At 37.6% G+C, this 25,628-nt stretch overlaps 1 pseudogene; it reads right to left on the reverse strand.

Moving 5' to 3' along the window:
• Window positions 1-14,577: 14,577 nt before the first annotated feature.
• Window positions 14,578-16,780, reverse strand: LOC118833977 (annotated as a pseudogene).
• Between the last annotated feature and the right edge of the window lie 8,848 nt (window positions 16,781-25,628).

Genomic DNA, 25,628 nt, shown 5'->3' on the forward strand with positions numbered 1-25,628 from the left:
CTGCATCTATTGAGATAGTCATATGTTTCTGTTAATTTTGTTATTGATATGGTCAATTATACTGATAGTTTTCCTAACATTGAACCAGTCTTGCATTCCTGGTATAAATCTCAACTGGTTATAGTGTATTATCCTGCTGAAAAATTTCTCCAATCTCTTTGCTAATATTTTATTTAAAATTTTTGCATCTATATTAGGGCAATTAGTTTATAATTTTTTTCTCTGTTTTGACTCTTCCTGGTTTAGGTATCTGTACCATATGTTTATCATAAAAAATTGGTAAGACTCCTTCTTTGACTAGTTTTCCAAATGATTTATATAGTATTGAAATTAATTGTTCCTTAAATGTTTGGTAGAATTCACTGGTGAATTCATCTGACCAGCCCTGGAAATTTTTTCCTAGAGAGCTCATTGCTGGCTTCTTCAATTTCTTTTTCTGAAATGGGGTTAAGTATTTAATTTCCTCTTCTGTTAATCTGGGAAATTAGTATTTTTGTAAATATTCATCCATTTCACTAATATTCCCAGATTTCTTGTCATAGAGTTTGGAAAAAAGGAGCTAGCAATGAGCTCTCTAAGAAAAAATTTCCAGAGCCAGCCAGAGGAATTCACCAATAAATTCTACCAAACATTTAAAGAACAATTAATTTCAATCCTATGTAAACCACTTGGAAAACTAGTCAAAGAAGGAGTCTTACCGAATTCCTTTTATGATAAACATATGGCGCACATACCTAAACAAGGAAGAGTCAAAACAGAGAAAAGAAATTATAGACAAATTTCCTTAATAAATATAGATGCAAAAAAATTAAATAAAATATTAGCAAAGAGATTGGAGAAATATTTTGCCAGGATAATACACTATGACCAGTTGGGATTTGTACCAAGAATGCAAGACTGGTTCAATGTTAGGAAAACTATCAGTATAATTGACCATATCAATAACAAAATTAACAGAAACATATGATTGTCTCAATAGATGCAGAAAAATTTTTTGACAAAATACAACAACCATTCCTATTAAAAATGCAACATTTTTTAAAATTTCTTCTTCATTGGTAGAGAATTCACCCCTTTTCATTATTTTATTAATTATTTTTTTTTTATTTTTAGTTTACAACACTCAGTTCCACAAATTTTTGGGTTCCAAATTTTCTCTCTCTCCCTCTCTTCCCCCCTACCCCACAAGATGCCATGTAATTCAATATAGCTTCTACATATACATTCTCATTGAATTTATTTACATAATAGTGGTATATGAATGTAATGGAATACTATTATGCTATAAGAACTGAGGAGCAGATGGACTTCATTATAACTTTGAAAGACTTATATGACCTGATGCTGAGTGAAGGGAGCCAAACCAGGAGAGCGTTATACACTATTACAAACACACAGCATCTGTAAGGACTAACTTTGATAAACTTAGCTCTTCTCATCAATGCAAGTTTCAAAGACAACTCCAAAAGACTCATGTTGGAAAAAGCTATGCACATCCAGAGAAATAATTATGGAGTCTCAGTGCAGATTGAGGCAAACTATTTGCTCTATTTTTTCCTCCTTTTTTGGTTTAGTTTCTTCTTTCTCATGATTCATTACATTGGTTATAATTCTTCTTTACACCCTTTCCATTTTTTACACTGGTCATTTGGTTTTATTCTTTCTTTGATTTTAAAACAAATTAACCAAAGGTTTAGCTATTTTATTGTTTTTTCATAAAACCAGCTCTTAATTTTATTTAGTAGCCCAATACAACTTTCTTAATCTCTCCTTTGATGTTGTTCTGAAAGAGGGAAGTTGAGGTTTCCCACTAGTATACTTTTGCTGTCTATTTCTTCCTGTAAGTCACTTAAATTCCCCCTAAAATTTGGATGCTGTATCACTTGGTGCATATATGTTTAGTATTGATGTTACATCATCTATGGTACCTTAGAGCAGGATATGGTTTCCTTCCTTACCTCTTTTAATTATATCTATTTTTGCTTTTCCTTTGTCTCAGATCAAAATTGCCACTGCTGCTTCTTTTTTTTTATTTCAGCTGAATCATAATATATTTTTCTCTAGCCTTTTACCATTATGCTGTGTGTATTCCTCTGCTTCAAATGTGCTTCTTGTAAATATCAAATTGTGGGATTATGGTTTTTATCTACTCTACTATATACATCCATTTTATGGGAGAGTTCATCCCATTCATATTCATAGTTAAGATTACTAACTGTGCCTTTCTTTCCATCCTATTTCCCCCCAACCCTTGTTTATTCTTTTCTCTTTCCTTTTTTCCCTTCTCCTCCTCACAAGTGCTTTGCTCCTGACCATTGCCTCCCTCAATCTGCCTTCCCTTCTATCAGCACCCCCTCTTCTCTTTCCCATTTTCCTCACTATGAAGTCTTTCATTCTTTCAGGGCCTACTTCAGAAGCCACCTCTTCTAGGAAGTCTTCTTTAATTTTACCAGATAGAAGCAATTTCATCTTCTTTTCTCAGTGCATTTTGCATGCATGTTTACTTTGCACCAATCTCATTCTCCCTTGTGTCATATCCACTTGTGTAGTTGCCTCTTTGCTGATTCATTTGATTTATAAATACTTGGACAACAAAGATTGTTTCATGTCTATCTTTTATTTTCTCTGTCCCTGGTTTGTTGAATTGAACTGCACTGAGGATTCATATTCTAGGAGGCACTTAATAAATGTTGACCTAGTTGAATTATTTCAATTTTTGAGAGCCTAGAGGCCTCTTTGATACTGGGATACTTTGATGGGTGGACCTGTGATATCATCTAAGTGAGAAATACCTCCAGTAATATAGAACCCATCAACCCATCCACTACACTTTATTTGTGCACCAAATCCTTAACATTTTTGAAAGATCTTTAACATATTTTATTCCATTTTATCCTCCCAAACACTGCAAGGTAGATGTCACCTTCGTTTCAGCAAAACAGGAAGGTAGTAAACATGTCTTAAATATGGCAATGTGGGTTTTTTGACTGCAAAACCACTTTAGGTAATCTTTCTCGAAACCATATGACATTCAATTACAGGAAATCAAAAAAGTAAAATTCTAGAAGAATAGGAAGCAGGGCGGTATTTTATAAAACATGCTAAAAAGGACATTAAGACATGGGTTCAGGTCCAGGCTTTACTAGCTTAACAATCTTGCTTCCTTTATAATCTTTCTGAACCTCATTCTCCTCCTCCTTAAAATGATAATGCTTGACATTTACACAATGTTGTAAGGTTTCTAAAGTGCTTGCCTGGAGAGGCTTTTTTCTTCCTTTGAATCTTATGACACTGCTCTGTGATAAGAACTACTGTTATAGTATGACCATTTTGCAGATGAGATAACTGAGACTCAGAGAAGTTACCTGATTTATCCCAGGTCATATAACTATTTGTTAAGAGTGAGAGATTCGAATGTAGCTCTTTTGTGACATCTTATCGAGAATTCTTTTCACCATGCAGCTCTACATATCAAGTAGGTAGTGTAGTGGACAGAGTGCAAGCATTGGAGTCACAAGATGTGAGTTCAAATCCTGTCTTAAACTTATATTAATTGTATGACCTTGGGCGACTAACTTGACTTTCAGCCTCAGATTCCTAATACTAACTAATGAGGCAAGGAATGGACTCTTTAAAAAATAGATCTGGCAGGGCAAGACCCTCAGGTTTCTGGCAAAAATAGAAACAATTGTTATTTATATTCATTCTGAGCCAATCAGGACCCAGTGACCAAGTAGGGCTTTGTCTAAGACCAGAGTGATTTGGGGTTAAGGCTGGTCTTTAAGAGAAAGAAGATAAAAAAGAAGAAAAAATGTTGAGTTTTTTTTAAGAGGCCATTCTTTGCCTCATTTTTATTAAGCCTTAATCACTGAATGGGAACTCCTCTGTCAAACCGAGATCTGTTAAAGACCTTCGCTTGAAAAGGTCAATGTCCCCCACTGTATCCTGGGCTATCTCCAGTTGTCCTGATCCATATCTGGCTGCTGGACCCAGATGGGTCTGGAGGAGAAAGTGAGGCTGGTGACTTTGCACAACCTTCCCTCAGTCTAATCAAATTCACTAGCATGCTATAGCATCACCTCCCTGATGTCATGGTCCTTTTCAAAAAAGGACAAACAGCAGCATCCTAATCTTTAAAATAAGGATAACAATGCAACTTTACAGAGTGGTTGTGAGAATTAAATGAGATAAGATATATAAAATGCTTTCATAGCCTTAAAGTGCTATATAAATACTAGTTTTTCTTATGATCTTATGTGGTACTTGTGAGAAATAAATTACAACATTTGAAAGGAAACAGTTTTCAAATCATAAATCACTATATATCATCATCATAACTATAAATGATTAAAAATACTATAATAGTACCACAACAGCCTTAGCATAACATGAATTATAGTAGGGGAGTTAAATATTAGAATTCCCATTCTGCAGAGGGGGGGAAAAGAGCCGTTAACAAATTGCAATTTGCCCAAGGACACTTGGCTAGAAATGGGCAGAACTGGAAGCATCCATATAATGACTTGTGATACTTCTTAGTGATCTGTGGCTCTTAGGGATTACGCCTTTTTAATTTAAATGTACATATATAAAACCCTGACCCCAGGAGCCCAAGTTCCTATGCAGAAAGAAAGTAGCTTGATCCGATAATGAAATCAAGATATTGCCATAATACTGGTTGAAATGTTGACTCTCAGTCTCAGATCCTCTAATGGTCCCTTCCACTTAACCAGGAATTGGTTTTGGAATTAATATAAAGGGTTTCTCTTGAACCTTTCAAACAAACACATATATTGTAGTCTGATAATACAATTTTGGGAGCTATAAGATAAGTCTATTTGCTTCTTACATGTATCTATAGAAACAATGATCCTATATTCCTTAGAATCAATATGAATTGGTAGGCAAATTTAGATCCCTCAGATTTGGTGATGTGTCTTGATTGTTCTCACCTATGACAGTTAGTAGATTTGATTTTATTACCAACTTATGCTTATATTATTTTCAGATGACAGATTTTATGAAATACTTTTCAAAATATATTAGAAGCTGCTTTTCCTCTGGCCTTTCTTACTTGGATTCTGAGAATTTTTTTCTTAAAGAAATGTCTATTTTCACTTGAGTTTTGGTATTAGATTTGAGATTTTTTTTTATTCTTTAAGTGTGCATATAGGTTAGGAATAGAGTCTGGATCCATGATTTTGTTGGCATATTGAACTACCCTATGAAGAATTCCCTGTACTAGTGTGCTTTCTCTATAACTCATAATGTTAGAGAATTGCCTTGAGCACTGAGAGGTGGTGATTTGCCTGGGTTCAAATGGCCAATATGTGCCACAAGTGGGATTTGAACTCAGTTTATTCCAGTTCTAAGGCTATCTACCATAAATAACATGTTTTATCTCAGGATGGTGGAAATTTAAAAGAGTACTGCAAATAAAAATTGCACAGTCATAAAATACATGATTATCTTATAGATAAAACAGTATTTAAACCCAAATTGAAAACTTGCACTAAGTTTGAAGTGTGAACTACTTTCATTTGTGTGTGTGTGTGTGTGTGTGTGTGTGTGTGTATAAGTCTGTGTGTTTCTGGGCACATGCACCGGCACTTGTAGTTGTGTTTGCATACATACATCTGTGTGGTGATTGTTGTAATGCAGTAAGAGAAAAAAGGTGTAATAATTCTAAGTAAAACCTTGAAAGTCAGCAGATAAGTCTCATAAAATCTCAGAGTTGAACAGGATAGCAAAAGATATCTAGTCCATTGGGCTTCTGAACAAACGTCTGCTTTTTCACAGTGAATAAGTGGCCAGCCAGCTTATGTTTAAAGAATTGTAGTGAGAAGGAAATTAAGAACCTCTCTAGAAGGCTGATTCTACATTAGAATTACTCTAATTTTAAGAACCATTCCTCTTACACTGTTTCTTCTGCTGTCTTTATGCATTTTCCACCCTTTGGTCATAGTTCTAAAGCTCAGGGGCAGGGCAGAAGTCTTTATTTTAAAGGCTGACTCACAGTTTTTGTTCTCTAAACACTTAAAGAGGAAAAGAAAAAAAAACTCTAAAAAGAGTGAATGTAAATGATGAGAAAAGACTGTTTTAAAACTCACATGGACCATGGAGATTGTATCTAATTGACCACTTATTTGTATGCAGGACTGTACCAGAGTATCACAGAAAACTTTCTGTCTGATTCTTAGAAATCTCCAGGGAAGAAAACTTATGCACTTCTACCAGAAACCTATTCTAATATCTTGCTTAAGACATATTCTTATTTAAAATCATATCACAATTTGATTTTTTTATGTTGTTATTATTCTAACTTCAGGAAAAGTGGTGAACAGGATACTGTACTATAAATGCTCTTTCATATTTCTCTTTGGGAGGTCAGTAGATGACTGGTAAGTGGGCTCACTAGACTTACTGTACTGCCCCATATTTTTTACATGTTTATGGGAATAGATAATCATCTCCCCTGCATTCTACTTGGAAAAATAAGGATGTGGCCTGAGGTGTAGTATCACTCAGTGTGAACAGAATTACATTCCAAAGAAAAACTTTAAGCATGATCTCTCCATGTTTCTTGATAACACTTTTTGTTCATCTTGTCTTTGTATTTTTTGACAAAATCCCTTGAGAAAAAATCTCACTGTTAAAATATTTTTGGTGTTTTTTTTTCACCTGGCCAGTGCTATGACTGCCAGTTTACACTTCTTTTCAGAGGAGGAAAGGCATCTCATAAACAGAAAGAACCAAAGAAATAGTTAAGACTTCCTACTGACAATTTCCCAATTGAAGACAACATTCTTTTTCTTGTGCACTCCTTAGTTCATCTTACCATAGCAACCAAGGCAAATGCTACCAAGTGAGAATGATTATTTCAAGTATGATGAAGGGAAGTCAGATTAATTTTGCAAAATAGGAATGATACTATAATATGTCTTTATGGAGGCTAGAGCTAAACAAAGCCAATCCATTTAGGGAATTTAGTCAAAGCATGACTGCAACATCCTGTAGATAATTAGTTAAAATGGCAGGTTATTTTAGGGGCATACAGTTAGGAGCTGTCAAAATACCAGGGCTAGAAATGATCTTTAGAGGTCATTTGGTGTATTTTTTTCGGGCTCCAGGCAGTATTTCATATAAACCATATGCTATGGGTGTGTTTCTCTGTTCTCATTACTATTTATTGTTAAGTTTTGAGCTATTCAGAGAAAATATACTATAGAAATTAACAGATAAACATAGAAATATTTCCAAAGGATGCATTGTTACCTAGAGGCAATGTTGTATAGTAGAGAGAAGATTGTCCTTAAAGACAAGAACACTTGGGCTTAAGTCCTGCCTTTTACACATACTGGATGTCATTGATCTAAGCAACTCTCTGAGATTTGAGATTACAGAAGAGTTTCCTGCATGCATGGAGGGGAGTTGCTGTCATTCCCTGAGATTCCCATACTATAATACGATAAGTCCAGATGAAAACAAAACAAAACCTACCCAACTTTATTACTATAATAAACTATTTTTCCTATTGAACTAGAGAATTCATATAGAATAAATTTTGCATTAGAAGGGACTTTAGAGGTCATTGAGTCCAACCCCCTCATTTATAGATGAGAATCTGATGGCTTAGAGGGGTTAAGTAATATATCCAGTAATATATAAGTGATATATCCAACTGGTAAGTACTTAAGATAGGATTCAGATTCTGGTCCTCTTGACACCACTGTTGGCTCTCGATCTGCTACTACACATTGCTTAAGTTATAGCTTCTAAAGTTAATTTATTAGAACCACAATACTAGAGAATAAAGGGATCTCTGAGTCCATGTAGTCTAACCTATTAATTTTACAGATAGGGAAACTGAGGTACAGGGAGCTGAAGTTATTGCTTGGGATCAATCAAGTATTAAGCATCAGAAGCAGAATCTGATAATTTAAATTAGCTTAATTGAGTGAGTTAACCATTGTAATGTTACTGCAATTAATAGACCTATGTGCCTGCTTGAGTCACATGGAAACCTGAGTCACATGAACCTGTGGTGGGAGGAGCTTGCCTAATGGGTAGAGCAGAAGCAGTAGAGCAGGAAATTGAGGTGAGTTGGAGCTTGGAGAGAGAGAGGAAGCAGAGAGACAGACCAGCATGAGTGAGAGAGGGAATGATTTTGCTTAAGGGAGTTTGTTTGTGAGGAGGCTTGACAGAGGGAAGGCTTGGGGATGGTGATGCCCCCTGCATTGATAATGTACATAGATTTCTTGGTTGTGATGAGGGATTTGGCTTTCTGGTGTTTGAATAAAGGTTTTGGTTTCATCTTCAATGAAGAGAGTCTGTTACCTCTTGTGATTCAAACCTGAGAACATGCTGGCATATCCATAGTAGCCTCTGTGGGTATCACATTGGTGATATAACCATTGGGCTTATCATTAAATTTCTATCTAAAATAGCAAAAAAAATTCTGTAAACAACAAGGAGGAAATGGATCAAAAGAAAAGAAATAAATATTCCTGAGCACATCTATTACTCTATGAATTGATCCCACTACAAGAAACCTTGGAGATTGAGCAATTTTAAAATCATTGAAAGATTTTTGATGATGATTTAGAGCTGGAGGGGTGGTGTACAAAAACAGATAGTGGGCTAAATCTGACCCATGAGCTGTAGTTATCTAATCTCAGATTTAGAATGAAATGGAACCAAATAGCATGGAGATGAATGAATAAACCAGACCTAGGTCTATGTATTATTATAAAACTAGACCATGGCAGGAGCAAATTAATTGTTTAACTTATAATCACATCAGTACACTGAGTTGGGATGGATTATGTGACAACATTTGATGCCAGAGAGAAGTCCCAAGGGACATGCTTATGAAACCAGATGACTACTAGCCAAGCTTCAGGGGAATAAATCTCTATTTGGACTAGCATGTCTCTGTTTTGTGGAAGTTTTTTGTGTACAACACATCCCCAAACACATCAATAAGAGTTCTCTCAGGGGTCTAGGAGAGTCGACTTCCCTTTGCATTTTATAGTTATCAAATATCTCTTTTTAATAGATATGCCATATATCCCTCTAGGATGTAAGCTCCTTTAGAGCAAGAACTGATTTTTCATTTTGTATTCCTAGTACCTAGCAAGGTGAGTTACACATAGTAGCATGTGTTTAAGAAATGTTATCGAATTGAGTTGGATTTGAAACAGCCAAAATATTTCTCCTTTGTATTTTAACAGCAACAACTACACAAAGAACATGAGTATGTGCTTTTTGTGCATCATTTTTTCCAAGCATTTCCACAATATAGATAACAATACATCCCTCAATACTAACATTGAGAACAAAGAGAAAAAAAAGAACTCAACTGGGAGTCAGAAGCCTGTGATTATGCTCCTACCTCTGATATTCTTAGCTATATAACTGTAGTAACTTGGTGGTACAGTGCATAGAGCACTGTACCTGGAGTCAGGAAGACCCGAGTTCAAATCCAGCTTTAGACACTTACTATCCATGCATTGCTGTTTGCCCAGGTTTCCTTAAATTTAAAATGGGGATAATTATAGTACCTGCCTCACAGGACCATTGTGAGGATCAAAAGAGGTCATGCTTGTTAAATATTTAGCACAGTGACTAGCACAGAGTAGGCTCTATGTAAAAGCTTTTGTTCATCCCACCCCACCTTCTCCAGTAAGCAAGTTAAACTGTCAGGGCACTAGTTTCCTCATCTATAAATTGAAGGGGTTGTATTTTATTCAACAAATATTATAATGCAATTAATATGTGCATAGGTCTATTTTAGGCTCTAGGGAAAATACGAAGTTTTAATAGATCATGGCCCCATCCACCTTGGTGCTTATATCTAAGTAATGGGAACAAAAAAGAAGAAAACTAAAGCACAGGGAGCAAGGCACATACTATTATAAAGCATTCGGTGAAGCCTGAGAAGAAAGGTCATCCCCGAGTAGAGGATCAGGGAAGTTTTTTCTGGAGGCGATAGCATTCGAATTGGACTTTAAAGAATGAATAGGATTCAAAAAGGGAAGAAGGGAGATGGAAGACATTCTAAAAGAGAAGAATAGTGAACAAAGGTGCCAACAAGTGAGGACACATAGTATGATCTGTGTACTGGTTGACTAGATCATAAAGCATATAGAGAAAAGTATTGGCTGCAGACAGTTGAATTTTGGAAATTGTGGGGAACACTATAGCAAAAAGAAACAGCACAGCAACAAAAATAGCCCTCAGAAAATGATAGAAATGATAAGACAGGGGAAGTCTGTATTTCTTATAGCAGTATAAAGCCTAGTAAAATCCCTAGTAAAAATACAGCTAGTTGTATCAGGAGCTATAAGCATCATAGGCTTGATTCGGGTAGGAAACTCATTGAACTAGGCCAAAGTAATACCTTTAATATGAACTGATTACTTTGAGAAAGAGCTCAGCAATTATGTCTTGCACAAAAGGTCTCATTCATGCAGAGATGTTCTGGAGTCAGGACAAAATTTGCTGGCAAGAGTGGATTGTTAATTTTTCAGTGTGTCAATTTAAGCTTTAGAAATCATCAAACACTACAATTCAGAGTTTGATTTTTATATCATTGTGTGATTATCTAGATTTAAGAAAGTGATGAAGAAAGCTTTATTAATGTAGATTAAATTTAAAAGCACGTCATGTATACATTGTTTTCAGAGATCCAGTTGTTAAATGTTTGACTTTTTACCCCTGAAATTCATACTTTTGCAATTAGTATTATGTAACTAAGAGGGCAAATAAAGAAATTCTGGTGGTAAAATTTAGTTAAATTTCTCTATATATTTGATACAGAGAAAGATCTTTTGCTTAACTTTACATAAATAAAATTTCTTTTTTGTTGTTTTCAACATTCACTTTTATAAGAGTTTGAGTTCCAAATTTTTTTCTCCCTCCTCTCCTCTTTCCCCTCACCAAGACATCAAGCAATCTGATATAGATTATACATGTACATTCATACTAAACATATTTCCCCATTAATCATGTTGCAAAAGAAGAAACAGAATGAAAGGGAAAAACTGCGAGAAAGAAAAATAAATTCAAAAGGTGAAAGTAGTATGCTTCGATCTATATTCAGTATCCTTAGTTGTTGCTCTGTATGTGGATAGTATTCTCCATCATGAGTTTTTTGGAATTGTCTTAGACCATTTTATTGCTGAAAAGAACAAAGTCTATCAAATTTGATCATTGCACAATGTTGCTTTTACTGTGCACAATATTCTCCTGGTTCTGCTCACTTCACTCAGTATCAGTCCATGTAAGACTTTCCAGGGTTTCTGAAATCCATCTGCTCATCATTTCTTATAGTACAATAATGTGCCATTGTATTCATAAACCACAACTTGTTCACCCATTTACCAATTGATGGGAATACCCTCAGTTTCCAATTCTTTGCCACCACAAAGAGAGCTGCTGTAAATATTTTTGTACATGTGGGTTATTTTCCCTTTTTTATGATATCTTTGGAATACAGACCTAGTAGTGCTATTGCTGGATCAAAGGGTACACACAGTTTTATGACCTTTTGGGTATAGTTCTATATTCCTCTTGAGAACTGTTGGAGCAATTCACAACTCCACCAACAATGCCTAAGTGTTCCAATTTTCCCACATCTTCTCCAACATTTATCATTTTCCTTTTCTGTCATGTTAGCCAATCTGATAGGTGTTAGGTAGTATGTCAGAGTTGTTTTAATTTGCATTTCTCTAATCATTAATGATATACAGCAATTTTCATATAACCATAGATAGCTTTAATTTCTTCATCTGAAAATGGCCTGTTCATATCCTTTGACCATTTATTGGGGAATGACTTGTATTCTCATAAATCTGACTCAGTTTTCTATATATTTTAGAAATGAGGCCTTTATCAGAAACACTGGCAATAGCAATTGTTTCCCAGTTTTCTGCTTTCTCTAATCTTGGCTGTATTTGTTCTACTTGTGCAAAAAACTTTTTTTTATTTTAATGTAATCAAAATTTTCAATGTTGTATATCATAGTGTTCTCTGTATCTTGTTTGGCCATAAATTCTTCCATTCTCCATAGTCTGACAGGTAAACTATTCCTATGCTCTCCTAATTTGCTTATGCTATCAACCTTTATGTCTAAATCACATATCCATTTTGACCTTATGTTGGCATATGGTATAAAATGTTGGTCTATGCCTATTTTCTGCCATACTATTTTCACTTTTCCCAGAAATTTTTGTCAAGTGGTGAGTTTTTATCCGTTTTTAGGTTTGTCAAATAGAAGATAACAGTAGCCATTGACTATTGTGTCTTGTGTACCTAACCTATTCCATTGATCTGCCTCTCGGTTTCTTGCCCAGTACCAAAGAGTTTAGATAACTACCACTTTTTAATATAGTTTTAGATCTGGGAAAACTAGGATGTCTTCCATTGCATTTTTTTTTCATTAATTCCCTTGATATTCTTGGCTTTTTGTTCTTTCAGATGAATCTTGTTATTTTTTCTAGCTCTATCAAATAATGTTTTTCACCATTTGATTGCTATGGTACTAACTTAATTGATTAATTATTTTTTTCTCATTATAATTCACTTAACTTCTCCTTTAAGAATTTAGATGGTATACCACTCGGTGCACATATATTTAGTATTGATCTTCCTTCATTTATGGTAACCTTTTAGCAAGATGTAGTTTCCTTCCTTTTCTCTTTTTATTGGTCTATTTTTGTTTTTGCTTTGTCTGAGATAAGGATTGCTTTTTTTTTTTATTACTTGAGCTGAAGCATAATATATTCTGCTTCAGCCTTTTATCTTTACTCTGTGTATCTCTATGCTTCAAATGTGTTTCTTGAAAGCAACATATTGTAGGGTTATGGTTTTTAATCCACTCTACTATCTACTTCCATTTTATGGGAGAGTTCATCCCATTCACATTCACAGTTAGGATTACTGTGCATTTCTCTCCATCCTATGCTCCCCCTTATACTTTCTTTTTCTTTTCACCCTGTACCTCCTCATCAATGTTTTGCTTCTGACCACCTCCTCCTTCCATTTGCTCTCTCTTCTATCAGCCCCCCTCACTTTTCTTTCTCCTTTCCCCTACTATTTCTGCCTTATATTCTGCCCTCTGTTCTGTCCACTTCTTCCCTTTTCTTTCCCCTTTCTCCTCCTACTTGTCTATAAGGTAAGTTAAATTTCTATACCGAACTTAATGTGTTTGTTATTCCCTCTTTGAGTGTAAGCTAATGAGAATAAGTTTCAAACAATACTCATCCCCTCCCTTCTCTTCCTCTACTATAATAGGTGTTTTGTACCTCTTTATGTAATGTAATTTACCCTATTTGGCCTCCCTTTTGCTCTTCCCCAGGATAATCTCTTTTTCATCCCTAATTTTTTATATAATCACATCAAAATCACCTTATACCCATACTATCTGTCTACACGCACCATTTCTTTCTTTTTTTATTTTTTTTAAATTTATTTAACATATTTAGTTTTCAGCATTGATTTTCACAAGAGTTTGAATTACAAATTTTCTCCCCATTTCTACCCTCCCCCCCACTCCAAGATGGCGTATATTCTGGTTGCCCTGTTCCCCAGTCAGTACTCCCCTCTATCACCCCACTCCCCTCCCATCCCCTTTTCCCTTCCTTTCTTGTAGGGCAAGATAAATTTCTACACCCCATTGTCTGTGTATCTTATTTTCTAGTTGCATGCAAAAACATTTTTGTTTGTTTTTGAACATCTGTTTTTAAAACTTTGAGTTCCAAATTCTCTCCCCTCTTCCCTTCCCACCCACCCTCCCTAAGAAGTCAAGCAATTCAACATAGGCCACATGTGTATCATTATGTATAACCCTTCCACAATACTCATGTTGTGAAAGACTAACTATATTTTGCTCCTTCCCAACCCATCACTCTTTATTGAATTTTCTCCCTTGACCCTGTCCCCTTTCAAAAGTGTTTGTTTTTGACTACCTCCACCTCCATCAGCCCTCCCCTCCATCATCCCCCCCATTTATTTTTATCTTCTTCCCTCTTCTTTCCTGTGGGGTAAGATTCCCCATTGGGTATGTATGGTATTCCCTTCTTAGGCCAAATCTGATGAGAGTAATGTTCACTCATTCCCCCCTCATCCGTCCTCTCCGCCCCTCCCACAGAACTGCTTGCTCTTGCCTCCTTTATGCATGATAATCCACCCCATTCTATCTCTCCTTATCTCCCTCTCTCAGTATGTTCCTCTCTCATCCCTTAATTTGATTTTATTTCTTTTAGATATCTTCCCTTCATCTTCAACTCACCCTGTGTTCTTTCTCTCTCTCTCTCTCTCTCTCTCTCTCTCTCTCTCTCTCTCTCTCTCTCTATCTCTCTCTCTCTCTCCCTATATATATATATATATATATATATATATACACACACACACATAGATATAAACATACATACACATTCACCCATATATATACATAAACTTATATGTATGCATATTCCCTTCAGCTACCCTAATACTGAGGTCTCATGATTCATACTCGTCATCTTTCCATGTAGGAATGTCAACAAAACAGTTCACCTTTTTTTTTTTCCATTTAACTTGTTTTAATGTTTCTCCACAAATGGTGAAAAATACTAAAGTACAGACAAGGAATAATCATAATGTTGTGGCCAACATTATAAATATGGAATTATAAATTTAAAACATTTTCTGGTTTAAAAAATAAATCTGGTAGTAAATGCAGCTCTGCGGGGTTTCTGCGTCTAGTAGGGCCGGTCTCTGCGCTCCTGACGGTGCTCGCCTTTATCCATTTTTCCGGGTCCTCCACGCCCGCCTCTTCTGCCTCCCATCTGCTCCATGAGAGGCCCGGGAGGACCTCCAGGTCCTCCTCTTCTTCCGCCACCAAAGCCTCCTCAATCCATTCCTCGGCCTCCCCGGAAGCCGCCTCTGTCTCCACCTCGGCCTCCTCTGAACATGCCGCCAGGCCCTCCACGGTCCATGAGGCCACCTCTGCCACCCCTCATGCCACCAGGGCCACCTCTGCCACGATCGCCACCTGGAGGTGGAAAGGGCGGTGGAAAAAAATCCCTCTGGCTTAGGGGCCTTACACTGATTACACTCTGTTCTCCAGGCAAAATTCTGGTTTCCACAGCCTGGATTAGGGCACTGCCAATCTCCTGCTCTGTGCTGGACATTTCCTCCTCCTGAAGGGTTTCCTCGGGAACCCCTGGGTCCTCTTGGTGGAAAACCTCCCCTGTCTCCTCCTCTGCCTCCCATTCGACACAAGGGACCTCCTGGCCCCCCTGGCCCTCCAGGACCTCCTCGGAGAGGAGGGGGCATCCCTCTGCCTTCACGGGGCGGCATGCCACCTCGCATGCTGTTCATTGGAGGTTTCTTCTGAGCAAGAGACACCTTGAGTTTGCTCCCTTGGAAGTCTTTCCCATCAAACCATTCTACTGCAGCCTTTGCAGTAGGTGGGTCATCATAGGATACTGTGGCTTCTCCTTTAGGTTTTCCGGTTTCCTTGTCTAAGTAAATGTTTATCATCGGTTGCCCAGTCCTTTTGTTCATCTTGACAACCCCACACTGTTTGAAAAAGTCTGCCAGCTCATCAACAGTCACATTTTCATTCAGCCCCTGTATATAAATTGCACTGTTTTCCGAGTCTTCATCTGGATCTACAGGTGGCCCTAAGTCAAGGTCTGGTCCTTCTTCCATAGGTCCACCAGGCTTATTGAAGCCACCTCGCTCTCCAGCGCCCATTCCACCGCGTCCTCCTCCTCCTCCTCCCCGCCCACCTCTGCTCATGCCTCCACGATCAAATCCCCCTCTTCCCCTGCCCCGGTTATCAGGGCCACTCATGCTCTGGTTTTCTCCAGGTCCAGAAAAGCCTCCAGACTCCTGCCCGTATACACCCATGCTACTTGGATGGTCCTGTCGGAACGCACTCTGCTGCCCGTAGCTGCTGCTCTGCTGGCTATATTGACTTGGAGCCTGTCTGTAGGATCCAGTTTGGGGGGGATAACTAGTGGGGGGCTGCTGCCCATAGCTGCTCTGTTGACCATAGCTACTCTGCTGTCCATAGCTGCTCTGCTGCCCATAGGTATTCTGCTGAGAGTAACTGCTCTGATCGTAACTAGTCGGCTGGGTAGAGGAATAGCTGGTTGGAGGATAGGATGGCGGTGCGGTGACTGGCTGCATGGGGTAGCTGCCGGGCACCTGTGGGTAACTGTAGTTGCTTTGTCCATATCCTAGGCTGGGCTGGCTGTAGCCTGCTGTACTAGATTGAGGCTGGCTAGTCTCAGCGGGCTTGCTACCATCCTGGGGTCTGGCAGGTGTGGCGGTTGCTGGTTGCTGCCCGTAGGTGGGATAAGCAGGCTTGGTGCCATATGCAGACTGTGCTGCATAGGATGCCTGGGTGGTCGTAACTGTAGCAGTGGTGGTATCATAGGCTCCCGTCCCATATTCTTGGACAGGCTGACTGTAAGCTTGAGGTGCAGTTGGTGTAGTATAACCTGTTGGAGGCTGTCCGTAAGAGGTTGCATATGCGGTCTGCCCGTATGTTGCAGTTGTCTGAGCCTGTGTATAGCTGACATTAGTAGGTTGCCCATAGGTTCCATAATTTTGTTGCCCATATGCCTGGGTGGTCTGTGCATATCCTTGAGCTGGCTGGGCTGCATAAGCACTGTAGCCCTGCTGGGCTGGAGCTTGACTGTAGGTACTATAGTCCGTGGACGCCATTTTCTCTCCTTCCTCCTCCTCGTTCTCTCAACGTCCGTCTCTCTCTCCCCCTCGGTCGCTTGCCCCAAAACAGTTCACCTTTAGTAAGTTCTTTGCAATTTCTTTTTCTTGTTCTTTCTCTTGATTACCTTTTCATACTTCTCTTGATTCTTGTGTTTGAAAGTCAAATTTTCTATTCAGTTCTGGTCTTTTCACTGAGAAAGCTTGAAAGTCCTTCATTTTATTGAAAATCCATATTTTGCCTTCAAGCATGATACTCAGTTTTGCTGGGTAGGGGATTCTAGGTTTTAATCCTAGCTCCATTGACCTCCGGAATATCGTATTCCAAGCCCTTCAAACTCTTAATGTAGAGGCTGCCAGATCTTGGGTTATTCTGATTGGGTTTCCACAGTACTCAAATTGTTTCTTTCTGGCTGCTTGCAGTATTTTCTGCTTGAGCTGGGAGCTCTGGAATTTGGCGACAATATTCCTGGGAGATTTCTTTTTGGGATCTATTTGAGGAGGCGATCGATGGATTCTTTCAATTTCTATTTTGCCCTGTGGCTCTAGAATATCAGGGCAGTTCTCCTTGATGAATTCTTGAAAGATGATATCTAGGCTCTTTTTTTGATCATGGCTTTCAGGTAGTCCAATAATTTTTAAATTATCTCTCCTGGATCTATTTTCCAGGTCAGTGGTTTTTCCAAGGACATATTTCACATTGTCTTCCATTTTTTCATTACTCTAGTTCTCTTTTATAATATCTTGATTTCTCATAAAGTCAAAAGCTTCCACTTGCTCCAATCTAATTTTTAAAGTAGTATTTTCTTCAGTGGTCTTTTGGACCTCCTTTTCCATTTGGCTAATTCTGCCTTTCAAGGCATTCTTTTCCTCATTGGCTTTTTGGAGCTCTTTTGCCATTTGAGTTAGTCTGTTTTTTAAGGTGTTGTTTTCTTCAGTGTATTTTTCAGTATTTTTTTGGGTCTCCTTTAACAAGTCATTGACTTGTTTTTCATGGTTTTCTCGCATCCTTCTCATTTCTCTTCCCAATTTTTCATCTACCTCTCTAACTTGCTTTTCCAAATCCTTTTTGAGCTTTTCCATGGCCTGGGACCAGTTCATGTTTTTCTTGGAGGTTTCTGTTGTAGGCTCTTTTGACTTTATTAATTTCTTCTGTCTGTGTGTTTTGGTCTTTTTTGTCAGCAAAGAAAGAATGCAAAGTCTGAGAATGAATCTCAGTGCGTTTTCGCTGCCTGGCCATATTCCCAGCCAACTAACTTGACCCTTGAGTTTTTCAGTGGGGTATGACTGCTTGTAGACTAGAGAGTTCTATGTTCCACGTTTGGGGGGGAGGTGCCAGCTCTGCCACACCAGCACTGCTCCTTTCCCAAGAACCCCCAACCCGAACTGGGCTTAGATCTTCGGCAGGGTGTACACCCCTGCTCTGATCCGCCACTTAATTCCTCCCACCTTGTGGGCCTGGATCGGGAAGTAACAACAGCCGTAGCTGCCCCACCTCCGCTGCCCCTGGGGCTAGAAGCCGAAACCTGAACTCCTTCCACTCCCACAGCTTTTCCCACTAACCTTCTCAGCAGTCTTTGGTGTTTGTGGGTTGAGAAGTCTCATAACTGCCGCAGCTCACTGATTCAGGGTGCTACAGCATGCTCTGCCTGGTTGCTGGTCTTGTTGGTCCATGCCGCTCAAGCTGGGCTCTGCTCCACTCTGTTCCCAGCTCCCCGCTCTCAGCTCCCAGCTCCGTGTGGGATAGACCTGACCCAGAGACCATCCAGGCTGTCCTGGGCTGAAGGCCTGCTTCCCTCTGCTGTTTTGTGGGTTCTGCCGTTCTAGAATTGGTTGAGAGCCATTTTTTATAAGTTTTTGGAGGGACTCGGTACGGAGCTCATGCTATTCCCTGCTTACCAGCCGCCATCTTGGCTCCTCCCCCTACACACCCTTTCTAACTGCCCTGATAAAGATACGGTTTTCCAGAATTACAAGCATCATCTTCCTGTATGGGGATGTAAACAGTTTAACCTTATGGAATAACTTTTTTTTTCTTTTCTGTTTATTTTGTATGCTTTTCTTGAATCTTGTATTTGAAGATCAAGTTTTTTTTCTTCAGCTCTTGTCTTTTCATCATTAATGATTGAAAATTCCCTATTTCATTGAATGTCTACCTTTTCACCTGAAAGAGTATATTCAACTTTGTCAGGTCGTTGATTCTTGGATGTAATTCAAGGTTCTTTGCCTTCTTGAGTATCATATTTCAAGCCCTCTAGTCCGTTAACGTAGAAGCTGCTAGGTACTGCACAATTCTGACTGTGGTTCCACAATATTTAAATTGTTTCTTTCCAGCTATATGCACTATTGTCTCCATGACCTGATAATTCTGGAATTTGGCTACAATATTCCTTTGAGTTTTCATTTTGGGATCTATTTCAGGAGGTGATGTATGCATTCTTTTAATAAGTATTTTACCCACTTGTTCTAGGATATCAGGGCAGTTTTCATTGATAACTTCTTGAAAAATGATGTCCAGGTTCTTCTTTATTTTTTTTAATCATGGCTTTTGGGTAGTATAATAATTGTCTCTCCTGGATTTATGTTCCAGGTCAGTTGTTTTCCAATGAGATATTTTACATTTTCTTCTATTTTAGCATTCCTTTGGCTCTGTTTTATAATTTCTTGATGTCTCACAGTGTTATTAGCTTCCATTTGCCCAATTCTAATTTTTAAGGAATTATTTTCTTTAGTTGGCTTTTGTACCTCCTTTTCCATTTGGCCAATTCTCCTTTTTAAGGAGTTGTTTGCTTTTTTGTTTGTTTTTTCCCAGTGGGTTTTTTTCCCATTTGGCCAATTGTATTTTTTAAGGAATTGTCTTCTTCCTTTTTGTCCTTCCTTTTCAAAGCTGTTGATTCTCTGTTGGATACCTCTCGTTTCTCTTTCCAGTTTTTCTTCTATTGCTCTTATTTGACTTTTTTGATTGTTTTTTTTTAATTTTTTTTTTAAATTTTAGACTTAAAAACACAATAAGCAAAAGAAATATATTGTAAACTTAAATACAAAATAAAAGAAGAAAAAACACATCTCATTACACAGCAGAACCTGACAGAGGATTCAATATATATATATATATATATGTGTGTGTGTGTGTGTGTGTGTGTGTGTGTGTATGTATATATATATATATATATCTCAATGAATTTCCATTTCAGGAAAGACTATGTAATAAATACTGCACATTGCATAGAGAGATGCCCATTATTTTCCTTGCTTACTTTTAAGTTTTCTTTTGTTCTCTGCTGTCCATCTTTTTCCTTTGTTTTTTTTCCCTTTCCTCCACCCCAGCACCCAGAATGCTACAGTTAAGGGTGGGTATATATATACACACACATATATAGATAAATAGATATGTGTGTATATATATATATATATATATATATATATGCATATATATACACATATCTATCTATCTATCAAGATACACATACATATATATATACATGCAAACATATATGCATACATATATAAACATACACTTTCCCTAGCAAATTCTATTCCTAATCTTTGTTTTTATATTTGTGCATATCTCTTATTTCCTATCCCTCCTGACTCCTCTATCTTATTTCAACGCACTACTTACTCCTATGACTTAACCTATCCCCCTCCAAGGATCCCTTCCTTATCCTCCCATTCCCATGAATCTAAACATCCTTTTATAACCCCTTTAATGTATTCCCTCATTCTGCCCTTTAGAGTTCTCTCCATTAACCATTATCCCCCCTTTTATGCCCTTAGGATTTTATTTCTTTCTGAATTCAGAAGATACACACACACACACACACACACACATTTATATATATATATATATATATATATATATATATATATATATATATATATATACACATATATATATATATATATATATTTGTGTGTGTGTGTCTAGATATATGTATGTATGTATATATTGTTCCCTCTTGAACCCATTCCTGATGAAAGTAGGTTTCCATAATTAACATCTCTACTCCTCCATCTAATTTCTCTGTGTTGGTTCTTCCTCATACACTTCATTTGTATAAGACAATTACTTGTTTTAGCCATTCCAAAATAGGTTTCATTTATAAACTTATATTATACTCAGGTCTACCCCAATGTTTCTTAGGAATGAGCCAATTACTAGTAATAGTCTTAGACATACATTTTATATATGTAAAAGATAAATATCCTGTCCTCATTGAGTGCCTTGCAATTAATCTTTTGTATGTACCTTATTTTTCCCTTGGCTCTTGCATGTCAAATCTTCCACTAAATTCAGGTATTTTAAGGAATTTTAAGTCCTGAAAGTCTGACATTTCATTAAATTTCCATTTTTTCCTTTAAAATTGTACTTAGCTTTGCTGGGTATGATATTTTTGGCTGGAACCCCAGTTCTTTTGCTCTTCAATATATAGTGTTCCAAGATCAGCAGTCTCTTAGTGTCATTGGTGCTAGGTATTGTGTGATTCTAATTGTGGCACCACCATATTTAAATTGTTTTTTAACTTGTTGCCTGTAATATTCTATCCTTGAGCTGGAGGTGCCAAAATTTGACTACAACATTCCTGTCAATTTTCCTCAAATGATATCTTTCAAGTGCTCAGTGGATTTTTTTCTATTTCTACTTTCCCTCTTCTTCCAATGCTTCAGGACAATTTTCTTAAAAATTATTTATTTTACTATTTTACAAACATTATTTTTTGATAGTGTCTTTCAGGTAGTCTGATTAGTTTCATGTTTTCTTTTCTGGATCTGTTCTCCAGATCAGTTATTTTTCTTACAAGATATTTCACATTATCATCTATTTTTTCATTCTTTATATTTTGTTTGATTATTTCTTGATCTCTTATAATTTCTCTGGCTTTCCTTTGCCCAATTCTGATTTTCAAGGAGTAATTTTCTTCCTTAAGATTCTAGATCTCCTTTTCTAATTGTTCGACTTTCTTTAAATAATCTTGTTTGCTTGGGTTATTCCTTGTTTTTGCTATTATTGTTTTTCCTCAATCTCTCGCATTTGATTTTTAAAGTCTTTTTAAAGTTCTCCAAATTTGGGAGGGGCAGATTACCATATGATATTACTCTTTGGCATAGAAGAGGGTTTTTTTTGCTTCAGTATCCTTCTCCAAAGATAAACCCTGGTCTTTTCTATTCCTGTAGTAACTCTCTGGTTGGATTCTTTCTCCTTTGCCTCTGCATTTTTTTTTCATTTATAGTAGCATAGTTTTTATAATCACCCCTAGTCCTGGGATATGGGGGATGGTGTCTCTGGCCTCAGATTTTCCTTTAGTTCTTACCTCTGACCTGAAACTGAAACCAAGACTTCCACCCTCCTATAAGGGTCCACAGTGAGTGGAATCCCCACCCTAGTGCCTCTGCACTCATCAGATATGTGCTGGTTCCTTCTTGCCCTAGGCCACATCTCCACAGCACAGATGGGTCTGGTGTTTCTTGTCATCAGAAGTTCCCTCCATCTTCTTTGGCTCAGACTCCCAACTCTCCTCACTGTCCCTGGGGCAAAATTTCCTGTGGCTGGGGCTGAGGCAGCCTCCCAACCCAGATAACCCTAGGGCTTGCAGCTTGTTTTTTAAGTAGTCCCTAGCCTGGAGGTTGTTACTCTTCACTGGGACCAAATGTCATCATGGGATTTTTCTACATATTTTCTCCTATTGTCCCAGGAGTGCCTCTGTTCTACTCCTACTCTTACTTATTTTCACCACTCTATGTTTGCCCTGAAGTGGTATTTTATCTCTTTTGTGGGGAAAAATTGTGAGAGATTTGAATATTCAGACCTACTTCAACATCTTCCCAGATTCCTCTTTGTCTAACTTTTAACTTCCTTTTCAAGCTCTTCTGAGAAAATGTTTTGGGCTTGAGACCAATTCATACTCCCCTTTGAGGTTTCACATGCAAGCATTATGACATTGTTTTCTCTTCTGAGTTTTCATTTTGATCTTCCTTATCACCATAGAAGCTCTCTATGATCAAGGATTTGTTTTTTGCTTCTTACTCATGTTTTTGCCTATTTCATGGCCTTTAAATATGAGCTCTGTTCCTGAGCCACAAGGCCACAAGGCTCAAGCTTCTTGTGCTGGGGTCAGGGGCCTGGTCACTGACTTTATGTGCCAGAGCCTCAGGTGCCGGCCACTTGCTCACTGTCCTGGGTAGCCTGACCTACTTGTGCCTGTTGCCTGGTTTCCCAGGCTGATAATTTGCCTTCTGTGCTAGGGCTTGAGACCTCACAGTAGGCTTGCTGTGCCACTGGCCTGCTGAGCCAGTTTCTAATCTGTGCTGTAGCAAAGACCCTCCCACTGGCTTGCCAGCATACCATCTGCACTGAGGCACACTACCCTTTAATCCAGATGAGGCAGACATATCCTGAAGTCCTTCTAAGTTATCTTAAGCTGGAAAATTGTTTTGCTCTATGTTTTTGTAGGGTCTGTCACTCCAGAATCCATTTAAAGGTTTGATGTAATGTTGTTTCCAAGGAAAACTGGGGAAAGCTTGGGCAACTTCCTTGCTTTTCTACACCATGTTGGCTCTGCCTGTCCATAAATAAAACTCTTAACAGAATTTCTTGTCTGCTACAATTTCCTCCCTTAAAGAACTCTCTTAAGTTTCTGATCCATTGATAGAACGGCCCAAACATGCTGATTGACTCAAATTTTGATACTCAACATATTTTCTACTCCCACTATTGCCTCTTTCCTCTGATTGGAGAGTAAAGCAGTAAACTCTCCCTAAAATGTTCTGTTATACAGGGTCCTGAACTTTCAGAACTTTCCATATTACTCCATATTCTCCATCAGCTGCTTTCATTGATTTCAACTCCAGGGAGCATGATGCTCCCATACCAAGTACCTCTTGGTGGGCACCCCTTCATTTTGCTTCCTTTTGTGTGTTGTCTTCCCCAAATAGATTGTAAGTATTTTGAGACCAGGGACTGTCTTTTTCTTTCTTTCTTGTTTTTAATCACCAGTGCTTAACATAGTGCCTGGCACATAGTAACTTTTTAATGAATGTATATTAAATTGAATTGAATATTGAACAAAGGCAAAATATAAGCATATATAACCCTTGATCATAGAATATTGAACTACAAATATATTATAGTAGAAATGTAAAAAAAAAAACTAGTAGTTATTATTGTTTCTTTTCACTCATCCCTACATCACTGCAGACTCAGGGGCACATTTTAATAGTGATTGTAAAAATCATCACAATATATTTGAGTGTCTCATGCCATGGTCAGGGGAATTTGCTATGAAGAGATGATAAGTAGTAGTTAAAACAGTACAAAGATATTCTGTAAACCCTGGTTATGAAAGTCACAGGCTGACATATCTTAAGAATTATGGGGCCAGAATCCCTCAGGTCTCTTTGATTCCAAATAAAGATCTTAAATATTTCTTAAGTTGGCCAATTAATGAATCAAAATCCATTTCTGTAAGAGTATTTTAACCAGGTTTAATGGAACAAATGCAGTCATTCAAATCAAAAGCTTTCAAATACTTGAAGACAGCCATCATATCCTCTCTAAGTCTTCCTATCTTTAAGCTAAATACTCCCAGTTCCTTCAACCAAACTTCATATAACATAGATTCATACCCCATCATTATCCTAGTTGTCTTCTTCTGGACACTCTCCATCTTATCTATATCTTTCTTAAATAGTGGTGTCCAGGAGAGTACACAATATTATAGATGAACTATGATATGGCAAGAATACAGTGGGACCTATTCCCTGCAGCGAAGACTCTAATAAAGCAGGACAATATAGAGTGAGGTTTTTTTAGCTGTCATTTTGCTAACATACGTTGAGCCTGTGGTTCATTAGATTATTTGCTCCTTGAGGACAGGGACTGTATTTTGCCCCCTTTTTAAATTTCCTGCACTTTACACAGTGCCTGGAACATAGTAGATATTTAATAAATGTTTGTTGACTGACTACTAAAACACCCAGATCTTTTTGTTTTCTTCTGTTTTAACAGAACCACTGCTGTCTAAACATGCCTCACTCATCTTGTGCATGTGAAGTGGATTTTTGGTATTTAAGTGAAAGTTTTCATGTTGAATCCTATCGAATTTCTTTTTATCAGTTTAAGCCCAGTGCTTCAGCCTATCAAGATCCTTTGGGAATCAGATTCTGTCATCTTCTATGTAAGATCTCTCTCCCAGCTTTGTATCCTCTGAAAAATTTAAGAGTATACTATCTATGTATTTATTCAAGTCATTGATCAAAATGCCAAGCAGTATCAAGCACTTGGCAAATTGAGGGTGAAAAAATATCATCTATTCTTTAGTATCTGCTATTCAACTAGTTTTAAGCCCATTAGATTGCTTTGAATTGTGGTCTAGTCCATGTCTCCATCTTCATCATGAGAATAGTATGAGGCACTTTATCAAAAGTGTTACTAACATCTAGGTAAACTCTATCCACTGATTTCTTAAAGTTATTGGTCCTATAAAGAAACAAACAAACAAGCAAATGCAATTAGGTTGTTTTATATGGCTGCTCTTGATGAAGTCTTGCCATCTTGTTGTGTTCACTGTTTCCCTCTCTAGATGTTCAGCAATCGTTTGTTTGATGACCCTTTCAAGAATTTTCCTGGGAATCAAAGTAAATGTCACTGTCCCGTGTTTACAATTTCTATCCTATTTTTTAAACTGAGACATATTCCTTCTTTAATTTTTGCTTCCTCAGCTGTTTTCTATGATTTTTCACAATGCCAGTCATTATAATCCGATCTGCTAGATTGCTCTCCTCTCTACCTCAGGACTTGAAGATATAGTTCATTTAATCAGAAACGAGCTATTTGAATTCATCATGGGTAGTAGAAGTTCTCTTACTATCCCCTTACTCATCTTGTTAACTGCTCCCAGTTAGTCATT

This window comes from Trichosurus vulpecula, chromosome 1 (assembly GCF_011100635.1).
Source record: "Trichosurus vulpecula isolate mTriVul1 chromosome 1, mTriVul1.pri, whole genome shotgun sequence".
Lineage (NCBI taxonomy): Eukaryota > Metazoa > Chordata > Mammalia > Diprotodontia > Phalangeridae > Trichosurus > Trichosurus vulpecula.